The sequence below is a fragment of the Rhinoraja longicauda genome, chromosome 17 (assembly GCF_053455715.1).
Source record: "Rhinoraja longicauda isolate Sanriku21f chromosome 17, sRhiLon1.1, whole genome shotgun sequence".
NCBI classification, from domain to species: Eukaryota; Metazoa; Chordata; class Chondrichthyes; order Rajiformes; family Arhynchobatidae; genus Rhinoraja; species Rhinoraja longicauda.
In genome coordinates, this window is record NC_135969.1 from 16,645,029 (window position 1) to 16,653,119 (window position 8,091).

Consider the following 8,091-nt stretch of genomic DNA (forward strand, 5'->3'; position numbering starts at 1 on the left):
AACGCTAGGGACAATTTACAATTTACGGAAGCCAATTCACCTACACACCCGCATGTCTTTGGAATGTGGGAGGAAACCGGAGCACCCGGAGAAAACTCACGTGGCCTAAGGGAGAAAGTACAAACTGTGAACAGACAGCACCCAAGGTCAGGATGGAAGGTTGCAGCCCCTGTTCCAGTATCTGAAGGGGCTGCTCCTCAAGTTCTGGCTCCATTTTAGCCCTACGCTTTTAATTTTTGGGCACCCGGTACAGAGGGGGGAGGGTCAGGAGGGAGGAGGGGGTCTCCCTGTCGGTCTGCTCCTGGGCCTGGCTAAGATGGCCATCCGCGGGTCCAGGCAGCGGGCAGTCGACGGCCTCACAGAAGTCGGCTGCCTACCCCTGTTCCAGGCTTGCGTCCGTGCCCGCATGTCCCTGGAGAGGGAACACGCGGTGTCCACAGGGACTCTGGAGGCCTTCCGTGAACGCTGGTCGCCGCGGAGGGGTCGAATGTTTTGTTGACAGTGATGGCGGGATTTTAATGTGATAATTGTTTATTTTGTAAACTGCCGATACAGGCGGCTTTTGTTTGATCACATTTTGCTTAGTATGTTTGTATGTTTTTCTTTGGAATAAAACTTTTATATTTTAAAAAAAAAAGAAAAAAAAAGGTCAGGATGGCGCCCGGTTCTCTGGTGCTATGAGGCAGCAACTCTACCGCTGCACCACTGTGCCGCCCTAAGGGACAAAAATGGATCAGATGGGCTTTTACTTTGATGCACTCTCCATTACTGATACCAGCCGCAGAATGCTTTTGGAAAGTAAAGCTGAGGAGACCACTTGCTGTGTCACTGCCATTCTCTGAGACAAGAGGCCAACGCAGGATATGTCAAGATGGAAGAAGAAAAGACTGGAAGCTGAGGCTGAAAGGAAGAGCAATACTCAAATCACAACGTTTTTCTTGTCTCGTGTCCAAGAGCAGAAGAGAGGCGTCGGACGAACTGCCAAATATCCAAGTTTTGGACAGGCATGTTTTTTTTTATAGAATATTAAGAGTCGTTAAAAGAAGTGTTTGGCATTTAAACAAGGGATCAAGCTTCTCCGCGGAGGCTTCAACAATGAAGGCGATGTGGGAGTTCTGTTTCGGCACTGTGGCGTTACGGTCAAGAAAGCCAACAGTCCATTGCGGGTGGGCTAGACCTCTGTAGGAAATGGCTGCTGGGAATCGCAGGATGCAAGGAAGTGTGACTCATGTTAAACAAAAAGTGCTGACTCAGCGGGTCGTGCAGCATCTCTGGAGAACATGAGAACTGTAACATCCAGGTTAAGAAGCGGCTTCGTCCCTAAAACCATCAGGCTATTATACACATCAACCTCCAAATAAGCTCCAAACTATATAGACTTGTTGCTCTGTAGTAGCAGTGGGAGATCACGAGGGAGCTCCGACGTGGAGACCATGGGAGAGCTCCAACACGGTGACCACGGAGGAGCTCCGACGTGGAGACCATGGGGGAGCTCCGACGTGGGGACCATGGGGAGGATCCGACGTGGAGACCATGGGGGAGCTCCGATGTGGAGACCATGCGGGGGTTCCGACATGGAGACCATGGGGGAGCTCCGACGTGGGGACCATGGGGAGGCTCCGATGTGAAGACCATGGGGAGGCTCCGACGTGGGGACCATGGGGAGGATCCGACGTGGAGACCATGGGGGAGCTCCGACGTGGAGACCATGGGGGAGCTCCGACGTGGAGACCATGGGGGAGCTCCGACGTGGAGACCATGGGGGGGGGGGTGCTCCGACGTGGAGACCATGGGGAAGCTCCGACGTGGAGACCATGGGGAAGCTCCACCGCGTAGACTTGCTAAACGGCAACGTGTAACGGCGGTAACGCACTGTTACCGAGACGTGCAACTCGGAAGTAAAATAGAGGGCTTAAAGAATCGTTTACGTAAGTGCGAGTTTACGTAAGTCGCCTATAACAAAAGGCGTGGAGTGCCTGTACAGTCAAACTATACAGCAATAAACAGGTAGCACAAAAAGAGAAAGGAAAGGCAGAATATAGTGTTACAGTTGCAAAGAAAGTGCAAATTTTAAAAATAGTGCAAGGGCTTCAATAGGGTAGATTGGAAGATTGGGAATATATTCTTTAGTTTTGTTCAGTTTCGTTTAGTTTAGAGATGCAGCGTGGAAAACAGGCCCTTCAGCCCACCGAGTTAACGCTGACCAATGATCACCCTTACATTAGTTCTATCCTACACACTAGCGACAATTTACAGAAGGCAATTAACCTACAAACATGTATGTCTTTGAAATGTGGAATGAAACAGGAGCACTCGAAGGAAACCCACGCAGCCACAAGGAGAACATGCAAACCCCGTACAGACAACATCCGTAGCCAGGATAGAACCCGGGTCTCTGGCACTATAAGGCAGCAACTCTACCGCTGCGCCACTGTACCGCCTCTCTTAGCTCTTAGCTGATGATATCCTTTCAATAGTTTGATAACAGCGGGGAGGAAGCTGTTCCCGGTGTACGTGCTTTCAAGCCTCAGACTTTATACTTTACAGATGCAGCGCGGAAACCGGCCTTTTGGCCCACCGAGTCCGCACTGACTCGCGGTGACCCCCTACATACACTGCGGACAATTTTTACAAACTACCAAAGCCAATTAACCTGCAAACCCGTACGTCTTTGTGTGTGGGAAGAAACCGGAGCACCCAGAAAAACCCATGCGATCAGAGGGAGAATGTACAAACTCCACACGACAGCACCTATAGTCAGGATCAAACCTGACTCTCTGGTGTGGTGCTGTAAGACAGCAACTCTATCATTGTGCCGCCTCTAAACTCTATGATAATGAGTTGGACACTGCTTGTGGATGTAATTACTTTAATGATATATAAGAAGAAATAGTCATTACTTAACTGTGTATTAACAGCATAATTAACCTTTGCCAGAAATAGCTAACAGAAAGTATTTCATTAACTCTGGCCTTCAAGTACGAATCCAGCAATCACAAACTCTTACTAGGAAACATGCACGTCAAGTAAATCAGCATGAAGAGCTATAAATCTAGTCCAGTTCCCGTAGAAAGTGTTCTATCGGATGCACAGCATGATTTGGGAACAGCGCCATCCAAGACCGCAAGAAATTGCAGAGAGTTGTGCACGCTTGCCCAAACCAACCTCCCAACCTCCCTTCCATTGACTCCATCTACACCTCACGCTGCCTCGGCAAGGCCACCAGCATAATCATGGACCAGTCTCACCCCGGTCACTCCCTCTTCTCCCCTCTCCCATCAGGCAAGAGGTACAGAAGTGTGAAAATGCAGATTCAAGATACACTAAACATTATTCCTTTTATCCTGTATCTGTACACTGTGGATGACCCAATAGTAATAAAGTATATTCTTTCCGCTGACTGGTTAGCATGCAAGAAAAGCTTTTCATTGTACCTCGGTACACATGACAATAAACTAAACTAAACTACTATGTGTAGGAAATAACTGCAGATGCTGGTTTAAATCGAAGGTAGACACAAAATGCTGGAGTAACTCAGCGGGTCAGGCAGTATCTCTGGAGAGAAGGAATGTGTGACGTTTCGGGTCGAGAAGTCTGAAGAAGGTTCTTGACCCGAAACATTACCCATTCCTTCTCTCCAGAGATGCTGCCTGTCCCGCTGAGTTACTCCAGCATTTTGTGTCTAAACTTCACTCTGGCTTTCATAAGTTCATAAGTGATAAGAGCAGAATTGGGCCATCCAGCCCATGGAGTCTACTCTGCCATTCGATCATGGCTGATCCATCTCTCCCTCTCAACCCCGTTCCCCTTCCTTCTCCCCGTAACCCCCGTAGTCACCGGTATTGATCGAACCTGCGAATCTTTCTGCTGTAAACATCGCTGGGAATTTGGCTTCTGGGGTGAGAACAAATTCCAGTACAAAATCCTCCTCATGACCTACAAAGCCCTCCATAACCTGGCCCCATCCTACCTGACTGACCTCCTCCACAGACACACTCCCACCCGTACCCTCCGCTCTGCTGCTGCTAACCTCCTGTCCCCCCCCATCCGGACCAAACTCAGATCCTGGGGGGACAGGGCTTTCTCCATCGCTGCTCCCACACTCTGGAACTCACTACCCCAAACCGTCAGAGACTCCTCCTCACTCACCACATTCAAAACATCACTGAAGTCTCACCTGTTCAGCACTGCCTTCAACCACTGACCGTCACCTCACCTTCTGTCTCCTTTTCTGTTCGTTTACTTATTTATCTATTTCTTTTCTTTTCTATGTTTTAGTAAACCCTGTAAAGCGTCTTTGAGTGTTTAGAAAAGCGCTATATAAATGTAATGCATTATTATTATTATTATTATTATTAACAAAGCCTCCCCACGAGGAGGATTGAACAGGCTGAGTCTTATTAGAAAAGGGAGTGGGGTGAAGTGAGAGGAGCCTTTAAAGTTACACATGCTTTGATGTGGATGGTAGAAAACAGAACAGTACAGCGCAGGAACAGGCCCTTCAGTCCACAATATCCAAGTTGAAAATGATACCAAGTTAAACTAATCTCCACTGCCTGCACATGATCCATTTCCTGCACGACATTTCTCAATCTAAAAGACCCTTAAACGCCACTATCGCCACCCCCTTTAGCACGATCCAGCAACCGGCCACCTCTGTAAAAAACTTGCCCGCGCATCGCCTTTAAACTTTGCCCCTCACCTTCGAGCTACGCCCTCTAGTCTTTGACATTTCCACCCTGGCAAAAAAGGTTCTGAGTGTCTACCCTATCTACGCCTCTCATAATTTATAATCAATATGTACGTCTATCAGGTCTCTCCACAACCTCCGATGCTCCAGAGGAAACCATCCAAGTTTGTCCAACTAATGATGTAGACAAGATGTTGTTCGCTTGCAGTGGAGACCAAGTAAAAGGACGATGAGTAAGAACGTATTTAGTTAGTGGTTGGTTGGTGAATCTATGGAATTCATCGCCGCAGACAGCTGTAGAGGCCAAGTCATTAGGTATTTTTAAAACAGATTATTGGCTGGTAAGTATGTCAAGGGTTATAGGGAGAAGGCAGGGAATGAGGTTGAGAGGGTAAGATAGATCGGCCATGATTGAATGGTGGAGTAGACTCGATCGGTTGAACGGCCTAATTCTGCTCCTATGACTTATGAACTTCCAGCTTTCAACCCCCCTACTACAATCTCTCGGAAGAGGAGCCCAGACCTGAAATGTTGCTTACCTCTGCTCTCCAGAGATGTTGCCTGAACTGCCGAGTTGCTCCAGAAGTTTGTGTTTTTTGTACAAGATTCCAGCATCTGCAGTTCCTTGTGTTCACCAACTTTCATGTCATCTACAAATTTACTAATCACTGGCTTCTGCTGTAGTCTTTTTGGTGAAGTTCCTCCCACAGTACTATTGAGGATGGCTGCTGCACTTTACATCTTTTCATGGTTTAGGAACAGTGAACCATTCCCATGTCAGCATCGCGGGAAACAAGGGAAGCAGTTGGGAGAAAATGGAATAGAATGATACCTTACAAAGAATTTCTGAAAGATAAACGTCAATGTGCGGCAATAACCGTGGCACAGCTGGTAGAGCCACTGCCTCTCGGCGCCAGAGACCCGGGTTCGATCCCAACTACAGGTAGTGTCTATACGAAGTTTGTACGTTCACCCTGTGACCGCATGGGATTCCTTAGGGAGCTCCGGTTTCCTCCCACACCCCAAAGGCATGCAGGTTTGTAGGTTAATTGGCTTCTGTAAATTGCCCCTAGTGTGTAGAATGAAAAAGCCTGTTAACATAGAAGCAGTGTACGGGCAATCATTGGTCAGCACGGGCTCGGCTTCTCTACTGTATTTCCAAAAACAAACAAAAAACAAGTCAAATCATTTCATTACTCTGTTTCTATCAGTAGATTCCAGGTCTCAAAACAAAACAAAATATTATCAAAATGCACCTTAACCCAAAGTACTAGAGTAACTCAGCAAGGTATTTATTCACAAAATGCTGCAGTAACTCAGCAGGTCATGCAGCATCTCAGGAGAGAAGGAATGGGTGACGTTTCGGGTCGAGACCCTTCTTCAGACCAGCATCTGCAGTTATTTTCTTACACTACGAATAACTCAGGCAGCATCTCTGGAGGACATGGTTATCCATGCATTTCACCCACTGACCCGACCCACTGAGTTACGACATTCTAGCATCTGCAATTCCTTGGGTCTCACACATCTGAAGAATATCCTAATTTTGACAGTGAAATGAAATTTATTCCTGAGAATCTTTTGAACCTCTCTGAAACCCTCAACTTTCCTCAATCTTGTTTAGGGAGGATCTGCAGATGCTGGTTTACACCGTAGACAGACACAAAATACTGGAGTGACTCAGTGGGTGAGGCAGCATCTCTGGAGAAAAGGAATACGTCATAGAGTCATAGAGTCCTACAGCACAGAAAGAGGCCCTTCGGCCCATCGTGTCCGTGCCGCCCGTTACCAAACACAGTCTAATTTTAATCCCATTTTCCCGCATTTGGACCTTAGCCCTGAATGTTGTAGCATTTCAAGTGCCCATCCAAATGCCTCTTAAACATTGTGAGTGTTCCCGCCTCCACCACCACCCCAGGCAGTGAGTTCCAGACTCCAACCACCCTCTGGGTGAAAAAGTTCTTTCTCACATCTCCCCAAAACCTCCCTCCCCTTACCCTGTATCTATGTCCCCTCGTTGTTGAACCTTCCACCAGTGGAAGAAGTTCCCCGCCATCTACCTTATCTATGTTTCGGTCGAGACTCTTATTCAGACATGGGTCTGAAGAAGGGTCTCGATCCGAAATGCCATCCATTCCTTCTCTCCAGAGATGCTGCTGAGTTACTCCAGCATTTTGTGTCTACCTTCGGTTTAAACCAGCATCTGCAGTTCCTCCCTACACATTCAATCTTTGTTCATTTAAAATGTACTGGACCAAGTGGACCCGTTGGGCCCAAACCTCTCCTGCATTGGTGCAGCACCCTCCCCTCCCCTCTCCCCCCCTCCCGCCTTCTCCCCTTCCCCTCCCCCCTTTCCCTCCCTCCTCCCTCCCTCCTTCCCGCTCCCTCCACCCCCCTCCCTACACTCCCCTTCCCCATCTCCCTTCCCTCCCCCCAACATCCTCCCTCCCTACCCCCCCTCCCTCCACCCCCTTCCTCCCAGCCTCCCTCCCCCTCCCTCCCTAGGAGATAGATTTAAACTTTTAAAATGTGAATAACTTTAAAAATATAACACCGATTTCAATGAAACTTCTTTCATCAGCACCAAAGGGACAACGGTGAGTAAGATGGGCCTAAAATTGTCGCGCTATCGTGTACCGTTTTGGCTGTAGTTCAGGAACAAACAAACAAATGAGAGTTTTAGTATAAAGATTCATTGAGATTGCCACAAAATGCTCTCCTCTGCAAGACAGTCGCTTATTTCTTTTAAAGAAACGTTAAACGACCAACTTCAGATAGTGAGATTAGGTATCAAGATAAGAAAGATATGAATCATATAATTACTCATTAAGAAAGCTGAGTGTGTTGGTCCTTGTCTAAGTAATATAAAACGTTAGAGATAGGCAACTGCAGATGCTGGATTACAAAAAAAAGTACACAAATTGCTGGACTAACTCAGCTGGTCAGACAGCATCTCTGGAGGCCATGAACAGGTTCCGATTCAAGTAGGGGACCCTTCTCAGACTTAGATAATGTTATAAAATGTTGTGTAGTTCTAGACCTACAGATCTATTGCAGCACAGGGCGGCAGGGTGACGCAGCGGTAGAGCTACTGCCTTACAATGCCAGAGAGATGGGTTTGATCTTGACTACGAGTGCTGTCTGTGTGGAGACTGTACGTTCTCCCTGTGACTGCGTGGGTTTTCTCCGGGTGCTCTGGTTTGCTCCCACGCTCCAAAGACATGCAGGTTTGTCGATTAGCTTCCGTAAATTGTAAATTGTCCCTAGTGTGTAGGGTAATGCCGGTGATGGCTGGTTGGCGCGGACTCGGTGGACCGAAGGGTATGTTTGTGTACTGTATCTCTAAACTAAAAATGTGACAATTAAACAGGCCGGAGAATGGGGTTGAGAGGGAACGATCG